The sequence below is a fragment of the Doryrhamphus excisus genome, linkage group LG9, assembly GCF_037039965.1.
Source record: "Doryrhamphus excisus strain RoL-2023G ecotype Guam linkage group LG9, RoL_Dexc_Guam_v1.1, whole genome shotgun sequence".
Classification (NCBI taxonomy): Eukaryota; Metazoa; Chordata; class Actinopteri; order Syngnathiformes; family Syngnathidae; genus Doryrhamphus; species Doryrhamphus excisus.
In genome coordinates, this window is record NC_136365.1 from 4,188,973 (window position 1) to 4,208,298 (window position 19,326).

General features: G+C 39.1%; 1 long non-coding RNA gene across 1 annotated transcript; it reads right to left on the reverse strand.

The window, feature by feature from the left end:
• Positions 1-5,515: 5,515 nt before the first annotated feature.
• Positions 5,516-19,187, reverse strand: LOC131134949 (uncharacterized). Its single transcript, XR_009131501.2, has 4 exons — positions 19,076-19,187; positions 18,940-19,007; positions 6,380-6,485; positions 5,516-6,031 (listed from the first exon to the last, which is right to left on the reverse strand). It is a non-coding gene; the product is annotated as an uncharacterized LOC131134949 (long non-coding RNA).
• Positions 19,188-19,326: the final 139 nt, after the last annotated feature.

Below are 19,326 nucleotides of genomic sequence, written 5' to 3' on the forward strand. Positions count from 1 at the left end.
TGTTAGTCATACACAACATTCCTCCTTTCATCTGATAGCAAATTAAGGAGCTGCATACAACAGGAAGCCGTAAAGTCCCCAAAATGCTGTGATCAAATGTCTGATCAATGAATGTGAACTTTTATTTCCTCTAAATAGCGAGATTTATCGTCAAGATGGGCATCCATTAAAAGCATACCTCGTTATGAACGCTGCATTTCGCTTGTATCATTCCGTCTTTGAGGTTTTTTTTTTTTAATAGAGGAGCATTCCCTGCAGTCAAGCCAGATGGTAACAATTCTTGGACATATTACGAGCTGCTCTCCGCCAAATGGCATACGTTTGGGCTATGTTTTCACTGGGCTATAAAAGTCAATGTAATTTTGATCTATTTTATCAGACATCACCCTGCCCTGGATACGTTTACATTGGACAAGAATTTGATCTGTTTTGCTTTTTACACCCTCATTGCACACTTTCAATATGTGACCTGCTGTGTGGCTTTGTTTGGATGACTTTTGCAGCGGGATCAAATGCGGGGAGAGTCACTGCCATGTTGACACACATAAAGAAGATTTAAAGTAATGGTTTGATACTAAAAAGGTCGCGATCTACAAATACATTTGGGGGGGGGGGGGGGGGGGGGGTTCTTGCGGAAGCTTTTAAAAAGTCTGACCTTGACATCCCGATGTAATGATGACACAGTAGCAAACTATTCCAGCACAGACCAAGTGGTCTGCATTCAACTTCATGACTCACCACTGACCTTGCAGGAAAGCGCTTTCCAGACTCATTTAGCAACCTTAAGGGACAGCACAGCAAGGCCCAGCATCCCATATGAGAGGCTGTGATACTAAACACACCTGAAGACCTAGGATTCTGCATAAACACGCACATTGCAATAAAGACAACTAAATACTATGCGTAAGGAATGCGCTATAATCACAGAAACAACCACAACAAAGTCAGACAATTAAAAGACATTAGCTCAGGTTTTCCATTGTGAAGGTTGTTTTCTTCCCGGGCCGATCAACTGGAGGCCTGCTGTGTGGAATTACTTGCGCTAATGGCACTACACACTTTTGTAGCAGGAAACGGGACAGCCAACGTCGTAACTGCTAAAACGGTGATTAAAAAAACTCAAATTGCATCATGATGTGGCGGAGAAAAATAAGCCCTGCGAGTGAAGTGACTGACCAGCTATGGGATGTGTAAACTTAGCAGTGGAAAGTCAATGAAAAAAAATGGGTGACTAGTAAAGTCTAATTAAAGATCACACTATTAAGTCTGTAATTTGCTTGTCTGAAGGGTCATTAGGCGTCTCCTAGGCTGGCTTTAATGAGATACAAAGTGGAGTTAATGAGACAAATAGTTAGTAAAGTTATGCCTGGATAAATGCTAGTTCTTTCTACACTGGAGTCAACACCTACATGATGTGTTTTATATCACTTGTGCTTTGATTCAAATTAAAAACAGTTTATTAATCATGTAGTGCAAGCAGCCACTCGTGTAGTTTGTGGTATCTTTTCTTATGAAGTCGTTTGAGATAAAAAGAAATACAAATTCCCTGAGATAAACTGGAGTAGACAGACAAACTTAACTGAGAACTCTCTACAAAACTGTCTTTGTCTCTCATCTCCAGCGGTCGCTTACAAAAGACGGGCTTCCGCACCCAGGGAACTCTGCCTTAGCCAAACATTTTTCCTCTTTATTCACCGTTTTCACTGTGAATTTGTGGTTATGCGCAGCCCCTTTAATGAGCTCCATCTTTGACCTGGCTTGTACGTTTCCAGAGATGTCATGTCTCGAAGTCAAGGAACGACTTACATCTTCTCATGATTGAACTTTAAAGGGAAGAATGTTTAAAAACAAAAACAGGCAAAAAGGTAAAAATATCCTTGTCAAAAATGAAAATGCTAAATACATCCAGATCATGAGAGAACGACATCACCGCGATGGAGGAGGATGCAGTATTGAATAAATAAAACACCACATTTAATGTCACTCATATTTGGGTAACAGAGAGGATGCCGTCACTTCAAGGGGCATGGCATACAAACTACAGTGAAATTCAGACAATAACAAAAGTGACACTAATCCATCCATTTTCTTTACCGCTTAGCCTCACTAGGGTCGCCGACATGCTGTAGCCTATCCCAGCTGTCTTCGGGCGAGAGGCGGGGTACACCCTGGACTGGTCGCCAGCCGATCACAGGACATATAGACAAACAACCACATTCATACCTATGGATAATTTGGAGTGTTTTTGGAATGTGGGATGAAACCGGAGTACCCAGAGAAAACCCACGCACGTACGGGGTATCGAACCCGCCAACCACTCCTCAACCGTGCAGACTGACACTAATCCAAAACCAGAAATACGGCATAATTACAGTTTTCTACCGATCATTTTTTCTACACAAGACGCTTTGAGGAACTATTGCTTTACATCGTGTTTGCATTACAAAATGTCAAAATTGTTTGACATAAAAATCATTTATTTACTTGGTAAACTGTGCCCTACTGTCATAAAATATACCAAAATGTGACAGTTTTTCTTCATAAAGTGAAATAAATGGCCATTTTTTGTGTAGTTGTATGCACAAATGCCGAAAATGGTCCTATTTTGCAATGTTAAAGAATGTTGAATAATCTCTAAAACATAACCTACATAACGTTCACTTGGCAGAGGTAACAATCATTAAAGGGGACCTATTATGCTATTAGGCATTACCCTTTGTATTGAGTTGTGGTCTCCTATAGAGCAGTTACACACAATAACTCACTCCGGTTTCCTCCCACATTCCAAAAACATGCTAGGTTAATTGGCGACTCCAAATTGTCCATAGGTATGAATGTGAGTGTGAATGGTTGTTTGTCTATATGTGCCCTGTGATTGGCTGGCAACAGCTGGGATAGGCTCCAGCATACCCTGCGACCCTGAAGATAAGTGGTACTGAAAATGGATGGATATTTCCTCTTCCATTGTGTGTAAACGTGATGTTGTTTAATGTAACTTTGTTAAGCATGTTTGAAATAAAATAAACAATTTAGCGTTTTGTCATCTTTTAACTAAAGTATGTTGGCCATTTGTGTTTAATCACGTAACGTAATTCATAATTTTAGACCGCAATGACAAAAACAAGGTGGAAGAAGGATGACTGCTTGCCGCTCTATTGTTTATGGTTTTTGCTGACATATAATTAAATTTGGCAACGTTTGGAAAGCAATTGTCATGGTGCACTTTCTTAAGCTGAACATATCCACTTTAAAAGCTCTGCGAAACATGACAGAAAGTCTTTTCTACAAAAAACAGAAAAGCAACATCCCCCAGGGAAATAACTTCCATGCAACATAAAAATCTTTCCTATTACATTATACAGTTGTTATGTCCTCAAATCAGTTTGTTTTGTCATGTTGCTGTAAGCTTCTTTGTGTGTGTGTGTGTAGACAAACCCTGCTTCAATTAAGTGTGATGGAACACATGTGTCTCTTATCAAGAGCCAGCATCTTCTACTGTTGGCCTTTGAAATGACACTGGCTCCATGGGATAATTTGGCTTAAAAGGGGGCTTCTCCAGGGGTGCCTCCTCATGTGCCCGTCAGCGTGGATCAGCTGATCTTGTCTTAAGGCTTGTTAGGTGTGATCATAAGTGGACATGCATGTTGGTACAAGAGTGTGGGGTTGGGAAGAACCAGATCACTGATCACAATGCATTTAGTATAAACAGCATGGATGGGAACGGCTCTTTCTTTATATTGTGGTTTTGATGATTAAACTCAAAGAGAAATCCCGGAGCTCAATCTTGTCTTCTGTACTTACTCTCCACACACACACACACACACACACACACGTCAGCTCATGACGCTGCTGGTCTCAAAGAGTCTGGTGATTCCCCATGCAGCGTCCCACAACGGAGTAGTTTTTGCCTTCACGGTCTGTTCATATCACATCATCAAATCAACAATCCACAAGCTGAACAATAAAAAATTGTGACAGCAAGCATGATTTTGATTGGTGCTAAGAAGAAAAGAAGAAAGGATGGAAAATGCATTCCCGGAAATCATCTTGTGTCATCTTTCATCTGCACTCAGCCCCACTCATGTCGGTGGGTACCTTCACTTTGCAAATGGCTCCTAATTTACAATACTTTGACGTTGTATACATGTTTTGTATCCTACAACTAAAAAAAAATCCCAGATTTAGCACACAATAACTCCCAAAGAGTTCTCTTAGTAAATAGCAGGAGATTATCGTTTTACAGCAACAAAGCAGCTGCCCGTGGCTCTCACCGAAGTGACTGCATGATCCGTCAACAGGAAGAGCGGACGGCGTTACTTGGGGCCAACAGCTTTAATTGGCTGTCTGCAGGAATTTCTGCTGTGGCAAACTAATTGACCCACAACTCCCCGGTGCTTCATCAACACGGGTGAAATGCCACTCGGCCGATAAGCAGCCAGCCTTGTAAAGCAATCTATAACCATTGGCCAATTTGAAACATGTGTTATTGGCTATTTTACGACTGATCCCTTCTTCTACTTGACTAAAATGTTAATGTCTAACAAGGACTGTTTAAGATTTTGTAACTAGTAACAGCTCAACAAATACAGAGGTGGCAGAAGCAGTTAAAGCAACTGGAAAGGATAAACAAAATACAAAAATGTATTGATAGTAGGAGTGGAACGAGGACACCATAATCCTGGTCCGGTGCATACAGACGTGATTGGCCCATTGGAAAATATAGGCAAATGATAAGGGTACCGGCTGCACGGCTCAATTCAAAGTTCAATTCCACCCTCGGCCATCTCTGTGTGGAGTTTGCATGTTCTCCCAGTGCATGCGTGGGTTTTCTCCGGCTACTCCGGTTTCCTCCCACATTCTAAAAACATGCTAGGTTAATTGGCGACTCCAAATTGTTCATAGGTATGAATGTGAGTGTGAATGGTTGTTTGTCTATATGTGCCCTGTGATTGGCTGGCCACCAGTCCAGGGTGTACCCCGCAGCTCGCCCAAAGATAGGTGGGATAGGCTCCAGCACCCCCGCGACCCTCGTGAGGATAAGCGGTAGAAAATGAATGAATAAGGGTACCTTGGCCTCCAGGGGGCGGCAAAAAACAAAGTTATACTAAAACTAGCAGATACTAACAGATATGATAACCGATCACTTATATATACCTATTACAGTTTGAAATTTAGATTTTACCAGTAAGTAATTCAAAGGTGGATTAGACAAACTGTACCTGTAGATTTGTCGTAACTTTCCAGAAAGTCTGACTCAAACCAAAACAGACTCTAACCAAAACGAGTTTCCCCATAGCAAATGCGTAATGTAAAATGTAATCCAATTAAATTTGTTCCAGACAGCCAAAAATGTTAACACAAAACACATTTTATAAATAACTATGGTTTTACATGCAGTATAACTACAATATAACAGGTTTTCTATGCCATAACTATGAAAATATTCCATTTATAAAGAAGTACTGCACCTTCGCAGAAATTCACTTATCAGAATTGGTAAAACAAATCCACCGCATTTTTTCTTTTCTTCAAACTTGTCAAGTTTCTACACGCTAATGGCTGCTATTCTGGTTAGTCCATAGAGGTTTTGGGTGTTAAATGACTATTTGAATCTTCTTTGATGGCCGCTGTTGCGCCATCGCTTCCAGCACAGCTTTTAAACTGCCTGCTGTTCTGACAAGCCTGTGCAAGTTCACTGATCTTTGGATTATGGACAAGAAAAATGATGCCATAAACCCTCTGAGTGGGTGCAACGGATCAGGATCAAAACCAGCTGCCAATTAACTTAATGACTGAATCTATCACATTCAATTAGTGGGAGTCTATGAGCTGCCAATCCAGCCCTTGGATTTCTCGTTAAACAAAAACACAGGCAGAGCGATCACTTTAGGAGCGATGTCTCTGTCTTTGTGATCCTTATCTGACGGGCCCTGTGTCATATTTGAAGCAGTCCACACTGACAGGTCCACGGATAAAATGCTGTATTGAAGAGGTCACCTCAACTTCTGGAACCCATCGGCTGCTTTCTGTCCTGCACAGCAGATTGAAGGAGATATAATATTGAGGGGGATCCCTTGATGTGTGGCTATGGCAAGGATAAGAATGAAAGCTACAGGAGATCCGGCTACAGGAAGAGAGATAAATGATGCAAAATACAAGAATTGAGATGCCACTTTCTCACCAATAATCTGACTTTCTCTGCTTTGACTGTTCTTCCCCCAGAGGAGCAGCTCGCTGTCTGACAGGGATTTGCTTCATGGTCAGTGTCTTTAACCCCACGTGATAACACTTAGCCAGGCCATAAAGAATAGGCCCCTTTAACTGATCCATTAGCGTCCAATCCCTGAGAGTGGACCTGGCGGTGTCTACTGAAACTTACCAGGAAGCCTTGAAGGGAAACAGCGTGGCAGACGAGCGGAGAGATCAAAGTCTGCCTCCTTCCTCTTCTTCCTCAGCTCTCAGTCTCTATCTGCTGCTCTCCTTATCTGCAGATTTGACACAATGTCATCAGAAGGCGGCATTATATTGAATTCATTTTCATTTGTATGTGTGTACTTAAAAAGTATTCACCACACGTCAAAATTTCAAAACAATTTTCACAGAGGAAATAATGGAAGAAAAACTGGGATAGGTTCCAGCTCCATCAAATTTTGCATTGAACTGAGGTAGTGGAATTAATCCGTTCCAGAAGGTCCAAGTCTAACCTAAACATACTCTAATCAAATCAGTTTTTCCCATGAGTAATAATGAAAATCCAATTAATGTTTTCAGAAAGTCTGAAAATGTAACAAAGAGCACAGTTTTAGACTTTTAATTATAGATTTACATGCAGAATTAAATTTGAAATACATATAAATAGGCTACATATGAATGTTGAATATAAAGGATACATCCGGGGTTATGGCCTCCGACATATTTCTGATAATACAATTAAACATTAATTCATTCATTTTCTTCTGCTTATCCTGGAGCCTATCCCAGCTGTCTTTGGGCGAGAGGCGGGTACACCCTGGACTGGTCGCCAGCCAATCACAGGGCACATACATATAGACAAACAACCATTCACACAATTTGGATAATTTGGAGTCGGCAATTAACCTAGCATGTTTTTGGAATCTGGGAGGAAACCGGAGTACCTGGAGAAAACCCACGCATGGACAGGGAAAACATGCAAACTCCACACAGAGATGGCCAAGGGTGGAATTGAACCCCGGTATCTAGCTGTGAGGCCTGCGTGCTAACCACTCGTTCGCCGCGCAGCCCACAATTAAACAGAAAATCAAAAAACAACAACATTCATTCAGGACTCTTCTTCCTTATACTTTGAATACATCATTTGCTTCTACTGTTTCTTGGAAAAGCACATTTTATTACATTTTTTTAGTTCTTTGCTAATCCATTCCATAATTTCATTGCACATACTGATATCCATTCATCCATGTTCGAGCGCTTATTCGAGGTCAGGTTGAAGGGGCAGCAGCCTAAGCAGGGAAGCCCAGACTTCGCTCTTGTCTTCCCTCTCCGTCCAGCTCCTTCTGGCAGATCCCAAGGCGTTCCCAGGCCAGTTGAAAGACACAGTCTCTAGGTCCTTCCTGAGGCCTTCTACTTTCACCCGGATGACTGTACTTCTCACCTTATCTCTAAGCCCACCCACCCTAAGGGGAACACTCATTTCGTCCGCTCCTACTGGTGATCTTGACCTCTCTTGTTGTATAACCACTTTTCAAGTTATTGTTTAATGCATAATTCTACTTTTGTCTGCATAATAATACCATCTTTAGGACTTTGTGACTTTATAGATGTAATTTAACTTCTGTATAGGGTGAACAGTTTTGGTCCCAGTATTGACCCCTAGGGTACTGGGGTGATAGAGTGAAGCCGTGGAAGTTGAACTGTGAAATGGAGAGGGACTACTGTACACGCTTGTTACTTGTTGTGTATGCTGTGGCATCTTTCCCTCACATAATAAATAAAGTCCATTGAGCAATCATTCCATCCATCCATTAATCAATATACCTATCCATCTGAGCCTTTCAGTTACCAGCATGAAAGATTCCTCATGGTCACAGATCCCAAATTACCTAAAAGCACCACAAGAGAGAGCATCGGTTTTGTTGTCAGCGCTTTTCAATTGTCTTCATGTGGATGGTGTCCTTAGATGTCCCTCCTGTTCTCCATTTTGTTATTTTTGCCTTTTTTCCTCTGAGCATCTCTCCTCATCACATCGAACATCTCCTCCCAACATCCCACCGATGATCTGTCTCTCTCCTCTCAAATGTTCCCAGCCTCTGTCCCACCGTTTTCCTCCCCTGGTGTTTTCAATTTAGCACCACTATGAAGCAGTTCGCATTGTAATGTTATCAATTAGTCCGAGACGCCATGCACATTTATTTAACGGGCCCAGGAGTGAGTTTTAGTGATTTACAGGCTGCAAGGGAGATGTAAGGGAGAAATGTGCAGACATGTGCTGATGTGAGTTTTTTTTTTTTCCTCAGGTCTGTGGGAACCGGGCCTATGTGCTGTGTATCTTGAGGATTTGGTCCCGTGTGCGGTTTTCACATTTCCCTGAAGAAATGTGGTGAAACCTCCGTAAGATGAAAAGTGTTATGAGAGGAAATGCAAAGGAAAATGTTAAGAGATTGTCTGCAGGGTCAAATGGTTCTATTACATGCTTTGGATTTTAACTTTGTTCTGGGTATGGAAATAAGATAAGTTTATATTACAATTTGGAAATCCAAATTTCAGAAGGTTTTACATTTGCTTTGTAATAATGCGGTATAATACAAAAGATAATGGAAGTGGTTCAGTTGTTACCTTAACCCTCCATGGACTGAAATTCATTAAAGTTTAATCTTTGCTGGCATTGCTCAGGATCGCTAATGTAATTAAAGTGTGCAAGTAACGTGTGCTAAAATAACACTGACTTACTAATTTAGCACATTAATAGCTTAGCTTCAACTGCTGTATAGCTTTAAAAATGTGATTAATCAGGCTTTGGTAAATAATTCACATATTACAAGATTTTTGGAGAGGAAAAATGCCACCAGAATAAAATAATAAACTTGCCAAAATAAAGGTATATATTTAAGAAAAAAAGTGCATTTTAAAGGTTGTATTAAAAAAACAACAATTTGACTTAGTAAAGTCACATCACATTTTTAAATCCCATATAAGAATATTTCAAAATAATATTTACAAAATAAATTTATATTTTTCAAGGCATTCCTAGAGTAAAACATTGTAAAATTAAATATAGTGAAATCTGGATTTTTTTTGTAATTTTGGAAACTTACAAGACTAACCATTAATGGGATGCATGATTCATTCATTCATTCATTTTCTACTGCTTATCCTCACAAGGGTCGCAGAGGTGCTGGAGCCTATCCCAGCTGTCTTAGGGCAAGAGGCGGGGTACACCCTGGACTGGTCGCCAGCCAATCACAGGGCACACATACACAAACAACCATTGGGATGCATGATGTGCGAGAATTTTGAAATTTACTTGAGTTCTCTTGTCAAAGGTCAGCAATGTAAACTTTAGCAAAGTTTAGCAAGTACACACTGGGGGGGGGATGGTTGTATTCGTTTATCGCTACACCCAGTGGAAGGCCCCTGTGGTGTCTCTCATGTCTTCCTCTTAATTACCCATCATTCCTCTCCGGGCCTGGCCCCTCACAAATTACAGCACATTGTCCATCGCCGATCGGCCTGTCATCACTCGGCTCCACATTTCAGAGTGCGGCTCAGTGTGTACTGAGAGCAGAGCCGGGGGGGATGAGGATACACACATACACACAAACACACACACACGCACAAAACCATTTGTGTGTGAGCAAATTCACACACTCTGCCTGTCTCATACGTACAGCCTGGCCATTAGCTGTGGTGCCAGCTGACTCTGTGACCCAGACGCTTTTCTGCCACATCAGCGGGAGCAAATGACAGCACTACAGTCGGATGCTTTCAGAATTCACACATATAAAATTGTGTGCCATTTTTCATCAATGTATTCCTCCTTTTCCTACTTTTTATTCAGCCTGTTTTTTTGTCTGCTAACACCTCCTGCATTTCTTAACCATTTAAGATTAAAATGGCGCCCTCTGCTGTTTGAAAAAAATTTCCATTACTGAATCATTGTTTGCGCTGCAGCAGGCATGTCAATAAGTAAATACAATGTATTTATGTACATGGAATGACAAAAAGCTAGTTACATAACATTAAACACGTAATATTATAACTATTTACAGTGCAGTGCTACCCTAATTACCAACATCACTGTTACAACACTAGAATTGTGAAACAAGCGCTGGCTTGAAGTTGTCCATTAAACATTATTTGTGATATAACAGCCTTATTTGTGATAATGCAGCGTTATACAGCATCGCACAGCGATATTTGTAATAAGGCAGTATTACTTATATAAAGCAGCATTATGCGTGATAACGCAGGATTGTACGATATAATGCAGCATTGTGCTTGATAAAAATACACAACAATAAAATAAAAATAAAATAAAGTTAATTTAATGTGATGCCATGATGTCATCAAAAAAATTAAGTGGAAAAAAATACAATCCAATCAAATCAAAAGTTAATACTTAATACTAAATTCAACTACATGAATTAAATACTATACTAAAAAGAATTAAGATGAACAAGAATAAAATCTAATCATTTTAATTTTAGTTTAAGTAATGAGGTACTTCATGAGGTCATTCATCTAAAATAGACAGAAATGTAATTAAAATAAATAAAAACTAAAACCATACATTACATTTAGTTGTGTTTATAGCTATATAAATTAAATAATACAATAAAATGAATTGAGATGAATGAATAAGAAAATAAAATGAGTTAACTAATGTCATTTTACTTCATTAAAACTACATTCAACAATAAATTAAATTATATAACAAATAAATACAAAAAAATAACTAAATTTAACATAAATGTTTTATGATGGCTACAATTTATTTCTATTTTTATTTTTCCCTAGAAAAAGAATGTTATTATATCCTCATATGCGCTCTTACAATACCAAAAACCTATTTATGTGTTTTTCATCATGCTGAACAACTGATCCCACCAACGTATTTGTACGTCTTCTGTGTTTTTTGCACAAAGATGCAAAAAGAGGTGATGATGCAACGCTCCACTAATGCATTAACATTTCAGAGCACTTTTAAGACATAAAAACGGCCACAAGGTGGCAGAAGTTCCAAACGTGAAAAGTGTAAATACTTCATAGTGTTGTATTTGTAAATAAATACTGATCCCTTTTTGTGTTGTTTATGTCTGCATAGTCGTTTAGATAGTAATAGAGCTGTTACAAAAACTATAAATATTTGTGTCAAAGTGAAATGTATCTTTTCCCAAAAAGCCCACGTTCTCAAAAAGGTATACAAACACATTTTTTTTTCTAATGAAAGACGGGAGTCCAATCTTTGCTTTGCTAGGTTCCATGTTTATTTGGCCTTAGAGCACAAACTTGAGTGTGCCTTGAAAGATCATTCAAGATCAAAATGGCCAGTATTGAAGGTGTCTTCTTGTGAAAAATGGCTGCAACTGAATGAGTTAACAGCGTTAACTTATTTTTGCACTTGTCAGTTACTGTTAATATGTTACTGAAAACATTACCTTGTTGCATTGTTTAAATAAATCAAACAAACAAACTTGTTTGGAATGGATTGTGTGGATAATGTTTAGCAATATTGATTCTGTACTGTAATATTCTAATATATACGTTAATCAATTTTCTGTATTACTCACTTTTGACTTTCCAAAGCAACTATTCAACAGTTTTACTTTGGATTGGCAGAGGTCTGACTGCCATTCTAGATTGATGGGGTTTTTCCATTTTCTAAAAAAATGAATGCAACATTTTCCTGAATTCAAAGTGTGAGTGTGAGGCTTGTGTCTTTGTGGTGACACTGTCCTTCAGTTCCCTGCTCTGGAATTCAGACTCACTGCAGCACACTTTATGCTGTAACACAACATCATTGCCAGGGCAGAGTGTGCATGCCAAGTTGTTGCATCAGCTAAACATTAAAAACGTATTGAAAAACAAACACATAATAAACTATAATTATAGGCCTAGGGCAATAAAGTCTTTTAATTTTACTAGTTCTCCCCATTATTACCCTTAAATGCGAGTAAAACGCTAATTAATAATCACAAGCACATGCTGTACAAAGCATGGGATTCTTTACAGGGACTTTAGGTGTAAATGGCTTTAAAAGTGTAATAACAGCAGCTCAGAATCTCCACCCAGCATGGTCCATAAATAATGACTGCCTTTGATTTCAAGTCATATTTACTAACCCTAACCAATATTTCATGAGGACCAAAGTGTATTTGCTGAAGTAGGGGTATCCAAAGTGCGGCACATTTAACCAGAAGATAAGAAAAAAAACAACAGCAAAAAATAAAAAAATCAGCAGTAATTTTACAAGATTAATGAATGTCATTTTACTGGCATAAAATTGAACTATTTAAGAGAAATTGTATATATTTTTTTAATGTCAAAATATTAGGAGAAACAAGCAAAACAACGTTCTCAACGTGCAGGTTAATGGACGACTCCAAATTGTCCATAGGTATGAATGTGAGTGTGAATGGTTGTTTGTCTAAATGTGCCCTGTGATTGGCTGCCGACCAGTCCAGGGTGAGCCTCGCCTCTCACCCAAAGACAGCTGGGATAGGCTCCAGCATGCCCGTGACCCTCATGAGAATAGTGGTAGAAAATGAATGAATGAAAATTATAGTACCAAGAGAAGACAACTTACAAGAAGAATGTTCAATTCGTTGAAAAATTAAAAAAGAAACAACTAGCAATGGATAAAATAATTTCACAAATAAAGTCCAAATATAAAGGGAAAAGAGTGACAATTTTACGAGAATTTACTCATCATATGAGGAAAATTTTCATTTTTGTTTAAAAAAGTTTTTTGACAGACAAAACATGAGTGGTAATTTTTCAGAAGATTAAGTCGATGAAAAGTTATAATATTATGCAAATAAAGTCAAAATTGTATGTGAATAATATTATAATCATAATATTACGAGAAGAAAATGTGCAAAGATTAAATAGGGAAAAAGTTGAAATAATTGAAAAAAGAATTTTAATGGGGGAAAAAAAACAAAGTTCATACTAATAATACGCTTTTCACTCGTATCAGAAAGTTGAGACTTCTTAGCATATGTACATTTGTTGCTTTATAAAACACTTAAAGTAGCTCAGCATCTTTTCATTTTTCATGATATGGCTCTCGGTGGAAAAAGTTTGGACAAGACTGTGCTAAATTTTCCATGCTGCAATGGAAATAACCCTGCGGCTCCCAAACAAATAACACTTAATTATAAGCAATTCTTCACAACTGCACACTGAGACCAAGCATCAGTGACTGTAAGCATCGTGGGGGTGATGTGATTCGGCTTTAAAAAATATAAATGGAAGGCTCCCATTGAATACAATCACTTCCTTCCTCTCTGGTTCCTTCTATCAGCCATGATGGGAAGAGGAAAGGGGGTCTCCATTTGGTACTGATTAAGGAAGAGGCCATGTTTTAAAGAAGGGGTGGTGTTTGGAGACCACAGAGGTTCCACACATGCATCAGAAGACTCCTTCTAATTAAGACGTTGAAGAATTTGCTGCCTCGTGCCAGTAAGTCTCAGCCTCACTGTAAATAAATGGCAAAGGGCAGTGTGCGCTCAGCACCATTTGTAAGCTATTAAAATATTTTCAATGTGACATATTAATTAGAGTGTTTGAGTCTCCCCATTCACTCAGGGAAAACAGTGAATGTCTCCATGTGTGCCCGCTCATGTCAGAGTGCTGCGCCGTGCATGGAACGTTACATACCGCACATCAGTTTGCTGTTAATCTGCTTCAATTATCTCACTAACTCAGCATGTCATGTAAAACAATGGCATACTATTGAGATGCATTTGATTTAATTTTAATTTTAATTTTTCAGACGAAAAGCCAAAAGAAGGGAAATCTTCTAGATGGATGACACGTAATAGGATTTAATGTCTTCTCCGGCCTCAGGTTTTAAATTAAATAATAGTTATGTATTATTGTTATTTAGTATGTATTATTGTACCACAAAAATTTGATGTGCCCACCCCGCAGTGGTTGTGGCCTAACCACAGAGTGTTTATGCAAAATAAAATAAAATAAACCCAACCCTTTTGAAACTTAACAACAATGTTTGAATCCAACCAAATGACTAGTGTCTAATACGGCATAGACCCACGTTTCAAAAATGCTAAATGGTTCATTCCACCTTGTAGGACTCGTGAACAGTAAATGTTTTTGATTTATTTTTTAAACATGTCCTATTATGCTAATTTTTCACCCCTTTGTATTGAGTTTTGGACTCCTATAAACAAATGTGTCTTTTCCTGATGAGCCATTGCAAGCAACGTAAACAGAGAAGGAAAGCTTAAAGCTTAAAAGAAAGCTTAAACCTCTGTGACATCACAAAGGGGCAGTTTTACCACGCCTTTTGAAACCAAGAGTTTTGAGCCATCCCAAACTCACTTCCAAATGAGCAAACCTCATTATGTAAAACTTTGCATCATTTAACACGAGAATACAACATTTTAACTACATTCATAGCTCAGAAAAGTGGAAAAAGCATAATAGGTCCCCTTTTTTCTAGGCTTACATTCCACCCCATCATATAATTGTATATTGTAAAGTGATTCTTACAACTCTGTGATGGGTAGTTCCTCACTAAATACATGTGCCTCACTTCCTTAATAACTACTCTACTTGGTTATTCATTAGGTCCTCAGTAATTGCTGTATTTTTGTGTGCCTTATTGTAAAGTACGACTGTGACGGGTGTGGAACCCAGCTGACTATGAGCATAACATCACTATGACTGTAGGACATAGAAATATTGTTATCAGACCAATTAGAAAATGATGGGGTTTTTTTTAGACTGAACAAATCCTTCCAGCAGTTCATCATGTGAATTAACGTTGTAGGGATTTAGAGGTCTAATAAAGTTAATTTGCAAACCCCTGTGGCATTACTAAAATGTTTGTTCCTTTGGTGAAGTGGTGCATTTTGTTACCTAGCCTTTGACTCACTTTATTGTGTCCATTTCATTATGGATGACGGTCAAATATTTGTTTCAGTGGTTTTCCCCCATATAACCTAAATTGCAGCAAGCTGTTGCGCTTGGAAAAGGCATTCTCGTGCTGCTTTTCTCCCCTTATATAAATCACTGCTAAATGTGGCAATGAAATGACGACAGATGACAGTTTATTCTCACAAACTCACAGCCCCCTCATGGGAAGCTTGTGGTAAGGAGGCTGATTTTGCTTTTTATGACATTGTTGCTCATTGGCCTCAAATTCGTTGAATATATTTATGTTTTCTCTCAAAAAGCATATTAAAAAAGCAAGCTTTCTAGATTCAAAAGGAAAGAGTTAACAATATTGTGCTCATGAAACAAAAAAATAAAATGAAACATAAATGGTCCTTCACTTGTGTAGTGCTTTTCCACCTCAAAGGTGCTTTGACACTGTTAGCACACCGACTGATGACGCACCATCATCAGGTGCAACTGGGGGTTCAGTATCTTGCCCAAGGATACTTTGACATAACGGGAGAACTGAGGATTGAACCCACAACCTTCAGGTTGGGAGACAACCACTCTACCACCAGAGTGTACTCACTTAATGAATGTTTTTGCCATACTATTGTCATAGATAAACTATGAAATATGAGTTGTGGCGATGTTGACACAATTATAACTTTTTCTTGAGGCCTTCCGAAACGGGTCCGGTGTGGGCCCTTTGTTTCCTTCACATAGTATTGATAGTTTTGTTACCTTATAAAAGGTAACAGATATTCATTACCGATGCAATGTTTGATCGTTTTGTATTTCTTTGCAGGAAGCCACTGATTGGGCCCACCATCTCTGGAGCAAATGGATGTGTATAGATGTTTTTTTGTTTACAGTCTGACCATTTAGACAAGTGGTGGGGTGACAGGACGGGGTTGGTGTGTATTCTCTTTAAAGGGGTTGTGACAATCAATACCATTGAATCAATATGCGCTCCTATACCATGTCAAAGGTTTGTGCCTGGAACAGATTTATTATTCATTTATTTTTCACTGCTTATACTGTTGAGGGTCACAGGTCAGCTGGAGCCTATTCCAGCTACACCCCGGTCCAGTCAATCATAGGACACATATTTTTTGTCCCGTTTCTAATTAATTCACTCAACAGGCCAAATCTAAAAAGGTCATCCATCTTTATTTGCCACTGAGCTCACTTGGTAGAGCCCTGTCGAAATGAACAGATTAATTTCACTTTGAATGGTCTGAACTTGAAACATACGTCAAAGATGATGGCGCGCTCATAGGGAATCCTTAAGGTGAGAACTACTTGCCCGAACTTGCCCCATGTAAAATGAAAAGACTGCCATAATGATATCATGTAATTTTTTGTGTCATGACATGAGAATCTCAAATAAATAAAATAATAAAATAAATAATACCTTACACATCGTAGTCGTAGTAAGCAGTGATATTTATAAGTTGTGCACCACAATGAAACATTATTGAATAGACACATTTGTGTACTAGTAATGTGTTTTTAATCCAGAAAAATGGTCAAACAATAATTTGTGAAGCAAAGGTGAGAAAAATCCACAGAGAAATGGAACCGCTAGATTTTGTAGCTTGTGCAAAATCAGCACTTGGTATTGGATCTAATCGGTGGTGTTTCATTGTGACCACTTCAAATTGTCACAGCAATGTGATTCACTCACCTGTGCCATCATTTGATTTGCTGTCGCTAATAAAATACTTGTTTTGGAGGCACTGGTTGATCACTTTTTGCTGTTTCCTTCAGAATTAGACGATGTTGGCAGCGACGCATGATGGATGTTTTCGTAGTCAAACGATCGCTGATTGGTTGATCGCAAACAACGGGTGTGGGTAAAACGCGGACTGTGGATTACGGACCGCGGTCTACATAAACGATTCTGATTGGTCCATTGCAATGATTGCTTTGCAAATTACCACCGGAATTACGCAGTCCGTGTTTTACCAACATCAAACAAGAACCGCTTTAAAAAAAAAAAAACTCTTGGCTGTAATGGCATGTCAAAGTGCACTTGCCCGACGGGAATATCACTGATTAGATTTACTTGCCCGAATTTTGTTTTAACTTGCCCCGGGCCATCGGTACATCGTTATTGTCGAGCCCTGCTAACTGAGTAATACAACACGTCGCTAATCGCTAGCCTCAGCTTCATTCACAGAGTGGATACCAAGCTCTCACTAAAGATGCTCGTTTGCCATCAGCATTTTTTTTACCTGAGGACTGGAGCACACGTCTTGTGCTGGAAGACACGGCCATCCCAAGGAGAGCAGACATCAACAGTACCGTTGTTGAGAGAACTAGAATAACTATGTGTATCAAAGCTGGTAAGGCCATCTCTCAAGTGGTTTCAGTGTTGTTGGTCCTGGATTGCATTCTCACTTCATGAACCGGACTAGCTGAGCAAATCTACTAGAGTACACCTTAACTGGACCAAAGATGAAGTGAACCTTAAACACAAGCTCCTATTTGTGCAACAAAAGCATTGAAGAGCACATCTGAATCCTCGACAAGTTATGATCAGACGCTCCCGCTTTTTAAACATCAAGTAGATAGGATCTGTTGTGTGCTCGGAACATGTCTAGTGTTACTCCCATCAAAGAGGCCTGAATGGAGCTTGTGTGTACTGACTCTGCTTAGTGAAGGGATTTCTAGCTGGCGCCAGCACAAAAGAAACCCACTGAGACAACACACACACGGGTCAGCCTGGATTCACCCACCTCCTCCACACCTTCGGGCCTCCTCTTGGCTCCCTTTCTCAGGCCTGACTGACTCACATTCTTCTGGGATCATCCATTGACTTTCTCTTTCTTCTAGGTCACCCTTTTTTCATGAGATGCAGCTTCAACTTGTAACCTTGTACATAAATTGTTACACCTACCAGTAATGAGCAACTGTCTAACACAGTATTGATAATATATAGGCTAGTGATCAGGAGACCAAGTTCAGCTCAGGGAGGGAGTACACAAGAGACAGAATGCTTTTTAAGTGCAAAGTATGGTATACAAAAGAAAAATACAATAATGCATACAAGTATTCACAGTGCAACACAATATATTCCCAGCCCACCCACGTCTGGGTTTATAATCATCTTTCGGAAAGTGGAAGTGGTCATGGGGTCGTGATAGTGTGTGCGTGGAAATGTGGTGGCAGATGTTTCATTGGGAAAAGCTGTGGGCTGCAAAAGAGCCACCAACCAGCCAGTGGGAGCGGTATGGTTGAATCTTAAAGTAGACTTCAATCTGTGGCTCTAGGCCCGCTCTGGTAGCTCACCATCGTAAGAAAACCTGGCCCGTGTAACCAAATGTTCACTATTCAGACAATATACATTGCTATACATTTATTGCTCACCAATGCTTAAGTTGTACATAGAATTCCAAGTGGTTCTACAACTAACAACTATATTGAGCATTCTATTGTATGCTTACAGAATAACAAAAATAGCACTAATTGCACTATGAATGTAGTCCAAATTAAATACTGAAATATTAACATCAGTATAAATAATACATACCATTTACAATTGATATAATTTATATACAATATTCAAAAGGAATATAATTCCAGTAATAAACATTCACATAAAACAAAGAATTTCTTAAGTGCTTAAATATATTAGACACTTTGACAAAAGGTGTTCAATGGCTCTAGTTTAAATAATTTCTTCCGCAGGTTTCGTTGTATTTTGGTGAAATAAGGTATGTTCCAATCGAGCTAACAGTGTATATTAAATGAATGGAGGTGTTAGGTAGCTAACCACGTCCATTCAAATGAATGGAGGCGGCTAGCTAATACTACAAACAATTGACTTACCAATTCCATAGTTTACCGCGACATGCATAGTTTATTTTTCTGTCGACTCCGTTCGCGGTAGGAGGCACCTACGAGTTGAATGCGAACCATTAAAAGCAGAAATGTATTATAATGTCCCAAATAACTTTAAACTGACCTGTAATTCACTCGTGTATGTGTGTGTGACGCTTCATCACTGCCATAACAAACTGACTTCTGACGCCATTTAAATTGTGCGCGATTGGTCGCTCCGTATGACGTCACCAAATGACGCCGCATAAACTATCGCGAGATTGACAGCAGCAAATGAGGAGACATGTAAAAACTTCATTACGTAGACCTAAATCGTCTGATGAGATCCAACACAAGTGAAACAAGTTTGCATACATAAAGATGTTCAGTTTTGAG